Source organism: Drosophila pseudoobscura, unplaced genomic scaffold (genome assembly GCF_009870125.1).
Source record: "Drosophila pseudoobscura strain MV-25-SWS-2005 unplaced genomic scaffold, UCI_Dpse_MV25 Unplacedtig00000089, whole genome shotgun sequence".
NCBI classification, from domain to species: domain Eukaryota; kingdom Metazoa; phylum Arthropoda; class Insecta; order Diptera; family Drosophilidae; genus Drosophila; species Drosophila pseudoobscura.
This window is the reverse complement of record NW_022881713.1, coordinates 5,857-19,825: the sequence shown is the minus strand read 5'-3', so window position 1 is coordinate 19,825 and position 13,969 is coordinate 5,857. Positions and strand designations below refer to the sequence as shown.

The 13,969-nt window shown below is 33.9% G+C and overlaps 5 non-coding genes across 5 annotated transcripts; all 5 read right to left on the bottom strand.

Annotated features, from left to right (window-relative positions):
- Nucleotides 1–21: 21 nt before the first annotated feature.
- On the bottom strand, nucleotides 22–200 carry LOC117185452 (5.8S ribosomal RNA). Its single transcript, XR_004470964.1, has one exon. It is a non-coding gene; the product is annotated as a 5.8S ribosomal RNA (ribosomal RNA).
- A 600-nt stretch (nucleotides 201–800) lies between these two features.
- On the bottom strand, nucleotides 801–2,795 carry LOC117185448 (small subunit ribosomal RNA). Its single transcript, XR_004470960.1, has one exon. It is a non-coding gene; the product is annotated as a small subunit ribosomal RNA (ribosomal RNA).
- Nucleotides 2,796–5,806: 3,011 nt separating this feature from the next.
- On the bottom strand, nucleotides 5,807–9,769 carry LOC117185457 (large subunit ribosomal RNA). The gene has a single exon (XR_004470969.1). It is a non-coding gene; the product is annotated as a large subunit ribosomal RNA (ribosomal RNA).
- A 417-nt stretch (nucleotides 9,770–10,186) lies between these two features.
- On the bottom strand, nucleotides 10,187–10,365 carry LOC117185441 (5.8S ribosomal RNA). The gene has a single exon (XR_004470954.1). It is a non-coding gene; the product is annotated as a 5.8S ribosomal RNA (ribosomal RNA).
- Nucleotides 10,366–10,965: 600 nt separating this feature from the next.
- LOC117185447 (small subunit ribosomal RNA) lies at nucleotides 10,966–12,960 on the bottom strand. The gene has a single exon (XR_004470959.1). It is a non-coding gene; the product is annotated as a small subunit ribosomal RNA (ribosomal RNA).
- Nucleotides 12,961–13,969: the final 1,009 nt, after the last annotated feature.

Genomic DNA, 13,969 nt, shown 5'->3' with positions numbered 1-13,969 from the left:
AACTTATTTAGCATAGTCTTACAACCCTCAACCATATGTAGTCCAAGCAGCACTATAAAATTAATTAAAGTACCAAACAGCATGGACTGCGATATGCGTTCAAAATGTCGATGTTCATGTGTCCTGCAGTTCACACGATGACGCACAGTTTGCTGCGTTCTTCATCGACCCATGAGCCGAGTGATCCACCGCTTAGAGTGATTAAAATTTGTTTATTCATTTATTTGTCAGATATGTCTTTATTGAAAGAAATTAAAAATACACCATTTTACTGGCATATATCAATTCCTTCAATAAATTTTAATTTTATCCTAAAAGAATGTTGCGAAATGTCTTAGTTTTATATAAACGATATATTACCATATTGTTAAATAATATAATATGTATTTTGGCTTGTTTGATAATTATCAATTTATATAAAAGTATTAACCTGAAATCAGGTACAACATTGTACTTTTTAGGCTGTTGCATTAACCAATGTATGCCCATAGCTATGATGGACAATACATATTCGCAACGCGTGCATACTATGGTACATATGCACACAGATTTTATAAATCAATATTATTGTAATAATATCATCAATATGTATTTATATATTAATTGCTACACACATAGAACACAATGTTATATGTATAGCTACTACTAAATGAGTATATTGGCAATATAATTAATTAATATAAACATATAATATATACAACTGAATATATTTTTTTTTACAATTATGATTTTATAAAAACATATTTTGTTTGGTAAATTGGCAATATATATATATTTTTGTTAACGGTAGAAACATACAATAATGATCCTTCCGCAGGTTCACCTACGGAAACCTTGTTACGACTTTTACTTCCTCTAAATAATCAAGTTCGGTCAACTTTTGCGAAACAACCGTAACACGCAAGGCGTCACAGTGATCACGTCCGGAGACCTCACTAAATAATTCAATCGGTAGTAGCGACGGGCGGTGTGTACAAAGGGCAGGGACGTAATCAATGCGAGTTAATGACTCACACTTACTGGGAATTCCAAGTTCATGTGAACAGTTTCAGTTCACAATCCCAAGCATGAAAGTGGTTCAGCGGTTTACCCGGACCTCTCGGTCTAGGAAATACACGTTGATACTTTCATTGTAGCGCGCGTGCAGCCCAGGACATCTAAGGGCATCACAGACCTGTTATTGCTCAATCTCATTATTGCTAGACGCAATTTGTCCATTTAAGAAGCTAGTGTCCTTATAATGGGACAAACCAACAGGTACGGCTCCACTTATATAAACACATTCAAACACAATAAACATTTTACTGCCACCATGAATGAAGGCTATATAAGCTTCAACACCATAATCCTGAAGATATCTATTTAATATATTTGAGTCTCGTTCGTTATCGGAATTAACCAGACAAATCACTCCACGAACTAAGAACGGCCATGCACCACCACCCATAGATTCGAGAAAGAGCTATCAATCTGTCTTACACACTTATGTTCGGACCTGGTAAGTTTTCCCGTGTTGAGTCAAATTAAGCCGCAGGCTCCACTCCTGGTGGTGCCCTTCCGTCAATTCCTTTAAGTTTCAGCTTTGCAACCATACTTCCCCCGGAGCCCAAAAGCTTTGGTTTCCCGGGAAGCGACTGAGAGAGCCATAAAAGTAGCTACACCCAATTGCTAGCTGGCATCGTTTATGGTTAGAACTAGGGCGGTATCTGATCGCCTTCGAACCTCTAACTTTCGTTCTTGATTAATGAAAACATCTTTGGCAAATGCTTTCGCTTAAGTTAGTCTTACGACGGTCCAAGAATTTCACCTCTCGCGTCGTAATACTAATGCCCCCAAACTGCTTCTATTAATCATTACCTCTTGATCTGAAAACCAATGAAAGCAGAACAGAGGTCTTATTTCATTATCCCATGCACAGAATATTCAGGCATTTGAAGCCTGCTTTAAGCACTCTAATTTGTTCAAAGTAATTGTACCGGCCCACAATAACACTCGATGAAGAGCACTAATGCAGGTTTTTAAATAGGAGGAATATATAAAAAAATACAAGTACTTAATTATATATAAGAACTCCACCGGTAATACGCTTACATACATAAAGGTATAGTACTAACCACAATTGTAAGTTGTACTACCCGTATGAAGCACAAGTTCAACTACGAACGTTTTAACCGCAACAACTTTAATATACGCTATTGGAGCTGGAATTACCGCGGCTGCTGGCACCAGACTTGCCCTCCAATTGGTCCTTGTTAAAGGATTTAAAGTGTACTCATTCCAATTACAGGGCCTCGGATATGAGTCCTGTATTGTTATTTTTCGTCACTACCTCCCCGAGCTGGGAGTGGGTAATTTACGCGCCTGCTGCCTTCCTTAGATGTGGTAGCCGTTTCTCAGGCTCCCTCTCCGGAATCGAACCCTGATTCCCCGTTACCCGTTGCAACCATGGTAGTCCTAGATACTACCATCAAAAGTTGATAGGGCAGACATTTGAAAGATCTGTCGTCGGTACAAGACCATACGATCTGCATGTTATCTAGAGTTCAACCAATGTAACGATCTTGCGATCGCTTGGTTTTAGCCTAATAAAAGCACACGTCCCATAAGGTCCGTGTTTTAATTGCATGTATTAGCTCTAGAATTACCACAGTTATCCAAGTAACTGTTAACGATCTAAGGAACCATAACTGATATAATGAGCCTTTTGCGGTTTCACTTTTAATTCGTGTGTACTTAGACATGCATGGCTTAATCTTTGAGACAAGCATATAACTACTGGCAGGATCAACCAGAATAATGTTTTCGTTTCGTGCGCATACGCTCACATATGTAAATATTTGACAACTCAATAATACTTTTGAATAAAAAAAAAAATAAATAAATATTTTTTATCAACAGTTTATGAGAATTTGTTAAACGATTGTGGCCATTTTTATATAGCATTCACATTCGCCATTTTTCTCTATATAAATATATATATTTTATTATATACATTTTTTTTTCGTTCAAAAATATCTTTTTATTTGCACTTAATATATTATCACACGTATATAGGCTTAAACCAATATTAATTGTGTTTAAACTATGTATTTTGACAACAAATTTAAAATTTATCCAATTTCGTATGCGTTTTTTGTGATATACATTAAATAAAACCAAACACATGAGTTCATGTGGAATGGAATTTATATATTTTGGCAATATTTGAATTTGCATATAAATCGCTTTGATTATATGCTGGTACATTGTTGAAATGGCACTCATACAATATTTAATCATATAAGACCATTTCCAAAAATTCACGATAATAATTCGAAACAGAAATGATATATACTAAATAGTATATATCTTGGTTAGTTTCACTATATTATCTTTATTAAGATCAATTTGAAAACAAATATCTCCTATTAAACACTACTTTGAGTATAATGACAACATATAATAATATTATATACAATACTGTACCAAATATTGTATACAATACCGATGGACATCAACTGTCCATCATGTATAGGTTTTCTGCCACGCTTTCCGCAAATCGGGTATTTTTGCTTTAGAGTGCCTCTTAACAATAGTTTCTTTTCGTATTTTAATAAAAAATACAATACTATCACTTCAAAATTATTCATATATATTAAGAAATATATATATATTCATATAAAATACACAGACATTGTCGGCTAAGTATATTCCCCATATCATATGAAATAAATTAATAATTTTTCATTATAAAATTTTCATATGAAATATACCATGCACGAGACTACCACTCCCTATATAGGTTTTCTGCCACGCTTTCCGCAAATCGGGTATTTTTACTTGAGAGTGCCTCTTAACAATAGTTTCTTTTCGTATTTTAATAAAAAATACAATACTATCACTTCAAAATTATTCATATATATTAAGAAATATATATATATTCATATAAAATACACAGACATTGCCGGCTAAGTATATTCCCCATATCATATGAAATAAATTAATAATTTTTCATTATAAAATTTTCATATGAAATATACCATGCACGAGACTACCACTCCCTATATAGGTTTTCTGCCACGCTTTCCGCAAATCGGGTATTTTTACTTGAGAGTGCCTCTTAACAATAGTTTCTTTTCGTATTTTAATAAAAAATACAATACTATCACTTCAAAATTATTCATATATATTAAGAAATATATATATATTCATATAAAATACACAGACATTGCCGGCTAAGTATATTCCCCATATCATATGAAATAAATTAATAATTTTTCATTATAAAATTTTCATATGAAATATACCATGCACGAGACTACCACTCCCTATATAGGTTTTCTGCCACGCTTTCCGCAAATCGGGTATTTTTACTTGAGAGTACCTTTTAAAAATAGTTTCTTTTCGTATTTTAATACAAAATACTATACTATCACTTCAAAATTATTCATATATATTAAGAAAAATATATATACGCATATAAAATAAACAGACATTGCCGACTTAGTATGTTCCCCATATCATATGAAATTAAATTAATTATTTTTATTACATTCATCATTCATTTACATGAAAAATATCATATCAGCTGGTATCTTTGCTTTAATTTCACATATACACGTAATATATCTATTTATATTAAATACATTTTTATATTTTCTATATTTATAATCGCATTATGATTATGTTATAATGTTATATTATATATGAGAAACATTCCCATATCCATATCCATATCCATATCCATATCCATATAAAACCTAATATTGATATTTTATAGCACACCTCGGCGTTATTTGTTATTTTTATTCATTATAACACAATGTCAAAAATATACATATATTTTTGTAAATATGTATATAAAATATATCATTATATTTTCTCTATTCAAAATCAAATCATGCTCATGTTATAATTTTAAGGATATGGTGAATGTTTCCCCATATCCATAATATTGTCATTTTATATACAAAACTATTTAATTCTTGCATTTATATCACATATCATTGAATTCCAATATTAGAAATACTGCCAAGTTCCACAAACGACCACTCCAAATATACATATATTTGTACATATGTATATAAAATATATCTTTATATTTTCTGTATTCATAATCAAATCATGCTCATGTTATAATTTTTAGGATATGGGAAACATTTCACATACCCAATAATATTATCACATTTTATATACCAAACTATTTAATTCTTGCATTCATATCACATATCATTAAATTCCAATATTAGAAATACTTCCAAGTTCCACAAACGACCACTCCAAATATACATATATTTGTACATATGTATATAAAATATATCTTTATATTTTCTGTATTCATAATCAAATCATGCTCATGTTATAATTTTTAGGATATGGGAAACATTTCACATACCCAATAATATTATCACATTTTATATACCAAACTATTTAATTCTTGCATTCATATCACATATCATTAAATTCCAATATTAGAAATACTTCCAAGTTCCATATACGATCACTCCATGCTTTTTGCATTCATATTATTTCATATATACATTCACATTTGCACATATGCATATACACTATGTTTCGTGTGTTCACATAATAAAATTTTTATAAGTATCATTTCATATGTAATTAAGTATAACAAACTTATAATATAACATTATATTCATATTCAAGCCAACGTAATTTATATAGGATAAATAATTTATCCATATTTATATAAAATATATTCTTTTTAATATATATCTATATATAAATATATATTACCATTTATAGGTATATATTCATATAAATATATAAAAATAATTTTCATATATAAAGAATAAATTTATATATATCGAATCATCAAGCAAAGGATAAGCTTCAGTGGATCGCAGTATGGCAGCTGCTCAACCACTTACAACACCTTGCCTGTTACAAAAGTCGTTTACAATTGATTCTAGGCTTTGTCATTGTATTAAATAATGTTTTTATATGCAACTAGCGCGGCATCAGGTGATCGATGATCCTCCCAATTTACTATGTTACAAATTACATTGGCATCACATCCATTGTCGTTTATAAAATAAATTATAAACTTTTAATGGTTTAGAAGCCATACAATGCAAATTGCCCCTTATTTATCATTGCAGTCCAGCACGGATACGACCTTAGAGGCGTTCAGGCATAATCCAACGGACGTAGCGTCATACCACTGTTCGCTCGAACAAGTATTGTGCCATTGGTCCGTACCTGCGGTTCCTCTCGTACTACGCAGGAATGCTGTCGCAACAACGTTTTGTCATTAGTAGGGTAAAACTAACCTGTCTCACGACGGTCTAAACCCAGCTCACGTTCCCTTGCATGGGTGAACAATCCAACGCTTGGTGAATTTTGCTTCACAATGATAGGAAGAGCCGACATCGAAGGATCAAAAAGCGACGTCGCTATGAACGCTTGGCCGCCACAAGCCAGTTATCCCTATGGTAACTTTTCTGACACCTCTTGTTAAAAACTCTTTAAACCAAAAGGATCGATAGGCCGAGCTTTTGCTGTCCCTGTGTGTACTGAACACCGAGATCAAGTCAGCATTTGCCCTTTTGCTCTATGTGTGGTTTCTGTCCGCACTGAGCTGGCCTTGGGACACCTCCGTTATTATTTGAGAGATGTACCGCCCCAGTCAAACTCCCTACCTGGCAATGTCCTTGAATTGGATCATACCTGAGTAATTGGAGTTATACCAAATTTTCAAATTGAAAATACATAAATGCATTTTCTCATTAAAGAATTTGTTTGCGATTATATAACAAACTCGTGATACTTTGATCAAGAAGCTTGCATCAAAACCCAATACCATAAGATATAATAAATATATCCGTATAATGGCTAGGAAATGATACACGTTCCATTTAATCAAGTAAGTAAGGAAACAATAAGAGTAGTGGTATTTCATTGTCGATACCAAACCGAAATCTAATATCTCCCACTTATGCTACACCTCTTATGTCTCCTTACACTGCCAGATTAGAGTCAAGCTCAAAAGGGTCTTCTTTCCCCGCTAATTATTCCAAGCCCGTTCCCTTGGCTGTGGTTTCGCTAGATAGTAGATAGGGACAGTAGGAATCTCGTTAATCCATTCATGCGCGTCACTAATTAGATGACGAGGCATTTGGCTACCTTAAGAGAGTCATAGTTACTCCCGCCGTTGACCCGCGCTTACTTGAATTTCTTCACTTTGACATTCAGAGCACTGGGCAGAAATCACATTGTGTCAACACCCGCTAGGGCCATCACAATGCTTTGTTTTAATTAGACAGTCGGATTCCCCAAGTCCGTGCCAGTTCTGAATTGATTGTTAATTGATAATCGTTATAATTAATAAGAACTAACTGGTTTAACCCAATTAGTATTCTTAAAAATTTTAGCAAGAAAGTTCCACAATTGGCTACGTAACTAAACTATCCGGGGAACAAGTAACTACCATAAATGATAGAAACTCTATTTACCCAGAACGAGCACATAAACCATGTTATTGTTTCCCAATCAAGCCCGACTATCTCAATCTTCAGAGCCAATCCTTATCCCGAAGTTACGGATCTAATTTGCCGACTTCCCTTACCTACATTATTCTATCGACTAGAGACTCTTCACCTTGGAGACCAGCTGCGGATATTGGTACGGCCTGTTGAGAAGTTTGCGTGTCCCCACCATAAATTTTCAAGGTCCGAGGAGAAAATATCGACACAACAGTATATGTCATGCTCTTCTAGCCCATCTACCATATCTCTCTGCGAAAGACTTCCATGGTAGTACGGCTATAAAACAGAAAAGAAAACTCTTCCGATATCTCTCGACGGCTTCTTTATGGTCGTTCCTGTTGCCAGGATGAGCACGAGGCCCATATTTAATAACAAACGGATACTCAACAGGTTACGGAATTGGAACCGTATTCCCTTTCGTTCAAAATTATTCAAGTATTTAAAAATCATAAAAGATTTGACAATATTACTCACTGATTTTTTACTTGAAAATTTTCGGCTTTCGCCTTGAACTTAGGACCGACTAACTCGTGATCAACCACTGTTCACACGAAACCCTTCTCCACTTCAGTCCTCCAAGGTCTCATTCGATTATTTGCTACTACCACCAAGATCTGTGCCAATGGCAGCTCCATGAAGGCTTACGCCAAACACTTCTACGCATACCATTGTACCTTCCTACTCACTAAAGTTTCAAAATTTATATCACAAGTAATATAAATCATCTACTTTAGCGGTAATGTATAGGTATACAACTTAAGCGCCATCCATTTTAAGGGCTAGTTGCTTCGGCAGGTGAGTTGTTACACACTCCTTAGCGGATTTCGACTTCCATGATCACCGTCCTGCTGTTTTAAGCAACCAACGCCTTTCATGGTTTCTGCATGAGTTGTTAATTTGGGCACCGTAACATTACGTTTGGTTCATCCCACAGCGCCAGTTCTGCTTACCAAAAGTGGCCCACTGGGCACATTATATCATAACCTTAAACTTCATATCAAGAAAGTTAAGGTTCTTACCCATTTAAAGTTTGAGAATAGGTTAAGATCGTTTCGACCCTAAGGCCTCTAATCATTCGCTTTACCAGATAAGATTATTTTATATAACATTAAAATGCACCAGCTATCCTGAGGGAAACTTCGGAAGGAACCAGCTACTAGATGGTTCGATTGGTCTTTCGCCCCTATACTCAATTCTGACAATCGATTTGCACGTCAGAACTGTTTCGGTCTTCCATCAGGGTTTCCCCTGACTTCAACCTGATCAAGTATAGTTCACCATCTTTCGGGTCACAGCATATATGCTCAAGGTACGTTCCAGTTAGAGGCATAAATAATATAAATATTATCATACATAACTATATAGAACGCCCCGGGATTGTGTTAATTATCTATAAATAGTTAAAAAACTAATCCCATTATTAGTCAAGTTAATTACGCTATTAGGTTTATCTCCCAATAACTTGCACATATGTTAGACTCCTTGGTCCGTGTTTCAAGACGGGTCCCGAAGGTATCCTGAATCTTTCGCATTGTTAATCATACAAATGCATATAATAAACACAAAAATCAATGATAATTATGCCATTATATAATTTCGAAAAATTAACGCACTGTATTAATTTTAATTTATCAACACTTTATCAAATTAATGACATTTATTCTATGTTAAAATGCAAGCATAATAATTTGAATAAACTATAAGTCATATTTTATGATAAATTTGTTATATGCTAATAGATTACAATGTCCTTATATGGAAAAAATGCACACTATTATTATAATATTGTTAAAATATTAAAACTTTAATGATGAATTTTCCATAACGGATATTCAGGTTCATCGGGCTTAACCTCTAAGCAGTTTCACGTACTGTTTAACTCTCTATTCAGAGTTCTTTTCAACTTTCCCTCACGGTACTTGTTTACTATCGGTCTCATGGTTATATTTAGTTTTAGATGGAGTTTACCACCCACTTAGTGCTGCACTATCAAGCAACACGACTCTTTGGAAACATCATCTAGTAATCATTAACGTTATACGGGCCTGGCACCCTCTATGGGTAAATGGCCTCATTTAAGAAGGACTTAAATCGTTAATTTCTCATACTAGAATATTGACGCTCCATACACTGCATCTCACGTTTGCCATATAGACAAAGTGACTTAGTGCTGAACTGATTTCTTTTCGCTCGCCGCTACTAAGAAAATCCTGGTTAGTTTCTTTTCCTCCCCTAATTAATATGCTTAAATTCAGGGGGTAGTCCCATATGAGTTGAGGTTGTATATACGTATATTAAAATTTATAATGATAATTACACTATATTATTATATATATAGAGCGTTCTCATAATGAAATCATTATAATATTCGTATTTTATAACGAATATCACGAAGAATATTAAATATTTATATTTACAACAAAATTTCCTTTCGAAACATTAATAAGAGGCAATTCTAGATGAAAAAACTTTAATTATTTTTTTATGCTAGACATTCCTCAGTATTATTTGATTCAAAAAGGACAAAAAAATATATATTTTTCTTCGTTCTTCTCACACAAATATATACAACAATGAGAGATAATGCGTTTCCATTTAATATCAATATTATGAATATATATATATATACATATCCAATAATATACAATATGCTTAAAAATTTCGTAAAATTTTTAAACAACTTATTTAGCATAGTCTTACAACCCTCAACCATATGTAGTCCAAGCAGCACTATAAAATTAATTAAAGTACCAAACAGCATGGACTGCGATATGCGTTCAAAATGTCGATGTTCATGTGTCCTGCAGTTCACACGATGACGCACAGTTTGCTGCGTTCTTCATCGACCCATGAGCCGAGTGATCCACCGCTTAGAGTGATTAAAATTTGTTTATTCATTTATTTGTCAGATATGTCTTTATTGAAAGAAATTAAAAATACACCATTTTACTGGCATATATCAATTCCTTCAATAAATTTTAATTTTATCCTAAAAGAATGTTGCGAAATGTCTTAGTTTTATATAAACGATATATTACCATATTGTTAAATAATATAATATGTATTTTGGCTTGTTTGATAATTATCAATTTATATAAAAGTATTAACCTGAAATCAGGTACAACATTGTACTTTTTAGGCTGTTGCATTAACCAATGTATGCCCATAGCTATGATGGACAATACATATTCGCAACGCGTGCATACTATGGTACATATGCACACAGATTTTATAAATCAATATTATTGTAATAATATCATCAATATGTATTTATATATTAATTGCTACACACATAGAACACAATGTTATATGTATAGCTACTACTAAATGAGTATATTGGCAATATAATTAATTAATATAAACATATAATATATACAACTGAATATATTTTTTTTTACAATTATGATTTTATAAAAACATATTTTGTTTGGTAAATTGGCAATATATATATATTTTTGTTAACGGTAGAAACATACAATAATGATCCTTCCGCAGGTTCACCTACGGAAACCTTGTTACGACTTTTACTTCCTCTAAATAATCAAGTTCGGTCAACTTTTGCGAAACAACCGTAACACGCAAGGCGTCACAGTGATCACGTCCGGAGACCTCACTAAATAATTCAATCGGTAGTAGCGACGGGCGGTGTGTACAAAGGGCAGGGACGTAATCAATGCGAGTTAATGACTCACACTTACTGGGAATTCCAAGTTCATGTGAACAGTTTCAGTTCACAATCCCAAGCATGAAAGTGGTTCAGCGGTTTACCCGGACCTCTCGGTCTAGGAAATACACGTTGATACTTTCATTGTAGCGCGCGTGCAGCCCAGGACATCTAAGGGCATCACAGACCTGTTATTGCTCAATCTCATTATTGCTAGACGCAATTTGTCCATTTAAGAAGCTAGTGTCCTTATAATGGGACAAACCAACAGGTACGGCTCCACTTATATAAACACATTCAAACACAATAAACATTTTACTGCCACCATGAATGAAGGCTATATAAGCTTCAACACCATAATCCTGAAGATATCTATTTAATATATTTGAGTCTCGTTCGTTATCGGAATTAACCAGACAAATCACTCCACGAACTAAGAACGGCCATGCACCACCACCCATAGATTCGAGAAAGAGCTATCAATCTGTCTTACACACTTATGTTCGGACCTGGTAAGTTTTCCCGTGTTGAGTCAAATTAAGCCGCAGGCTCCACTCCTGGTGGTGCCCTTCCGTCAATTCCTTTAAGTTTCAGCTTTGCAACCATACTTCCCCCGGAGCCCAAAAGCTTTGGTTTCCCGGGAAGCGACTGAGAGAGCCATAAAAGTAGCTACACCCAATTGCTAGCTGGCATCGTTTATGGTTAGAACTAGGGCGGTATCTGATCGCCTTCGAACCTCTAACTTTCGTTCTTGATTAATGAAAACATCTTTGGCAAATGCTTTCGCTTAAGTTAGTCTTACGACGGTCCAAGAATTTCACCTCTCGCGTCGTAATACTAATGCCCCCAAACTGCTTCTATTAATCATTACCTCTTGATCTGAAAACCAATGAAAGCAGAACAGAGGTCTTATTTCATTATCCCATGCACAGAATATTCAGGCATTTGAAGCCTGCTTTAAGCACTCTAATTTGTTCAAAGTAATTGTACCGGCCCACAATAACACTCGATGAAGAGCACTAATGCAGGTTTTTAAATAGGAGGAATATATAAAAAAATACAAGTACTTAATTATATATAAGAACTCCACCGGTAATACGCTTACATACATAAAGGTATAGTACTAACCACAATTGTAAGTTGTACTACCCGTATGAAGCACAAGTTCAACTACGAACGTTTTAACCGCAACAACTTTAATATACGCTATTGGAGCTGGAATTACCGCGGCTGCTGGCACCAGACTTGCCCTCCAATTGGTCCTTGTTAAAGGATTTAAAGTGTACTCATTCCAATTACAGGGCCTCGGATATGAGTCCTGTATTGTTATTTTTCGTCACTACCTCCCCGAGCTGGGAGTGGGTAATTTACGCGCCTGCTGCCTTCCTTAGATGTGGTAGCCGTTTCTCAGGCTCCCTCTCCGGAATCGAACCCTGATTCCCCGTTACCCGTTGCAACCATGGTAGTCCTAGATACTACCATCAAAAGTTGATAGGGCAGACATTTGAAAGATCTGTCGTCGGTACAAGACCATACGATCTGCATGTTATCTAGAGTTCAACCAATGTAACGATCTTGCGATCGCTTGGTTTTAGCCTAATAAAAGCACACGTCCCATAAGGTCCGTGTTTTAATTGCATGTATTAGCTCTAGAATTACCACAGTTATCCAAGTAACTGTTAACGATCTAAGGAACCATAACTGATATAATGAGCCTTTTGCGGTTTCACTTTTAATTCGTGTGTACTTAGACATGCATGGCTTAATCTTTGAGACAAGCATATAACTACTGGCAGGATCAACCAGAATAATGTTTTCGTTTCGTGCGCATACGCTCACATATGTAAATATTTGACAACTCAATAATACTTTTGAATAAAAAAAAAAAATAAATAAATATTTTTTATCAACAGTTTATGAGAATTTGTTAAACGATTGTGGCCATTTTTATATAGCATTCACATTCGCCATTTTTCTCTATATAAATATATATATTTTATTATATACATTTTTTTTTCGTTCAAAAATATCTTTTTATTTGCACTTAATATATTATCACACGTATATAGGCTTAAACCAATATTAATTGTGTTTAAACTATGTATTTTGACAACAAATTTAAAATTTATCCAATTTCGTATGCGTTTTTTGTGATATACATTAAATAAAACCAAACACATGAGTTCATGTGGAATGGAATTTATATATTTTGGCAATATTTGAATTTGCATATAAATCGCTTTGATTATATGCTGGTACATTGTTGAAATGGCACTCATACAATATTTAATCATATAAGACCATTTCCAAAAATTCACGATAATAATTCGAAACAGAAATGATATATACTAAATAGTATATATCTTGGTTAGTTTCACTATATTATCTTTATTAAGATCAATTTGAAAACAAATATCTCCTATTAAACACTACTTTGAGTATAATGACAACATATAATAATATTATATACAATACTGTACCAAATATTGTATACAATACCGATGGACATCAACTGTCCATCATGTATAGGTTTTCTGCCACGCTTTCCGCAAATCGGGTATTTTTGCTTTAGAGTGCCTCTTAACAATAGTTTCTTTTCGTATTTTAATAAAAAATACAATACTATCACTTCAAAATTATTCATATATATTAAGAAATATATATATTCATATAAAATACACAGACATTGTCGGCTAAGTATATTCCCCATATCATATGAAATAAATTAATAATTTTTCATTATAAAATTTTCATATGAAATATACCATGCACGAGACTACCACTCCCTATATAGGTTTTCTGCCACGCTTTCCGCAAA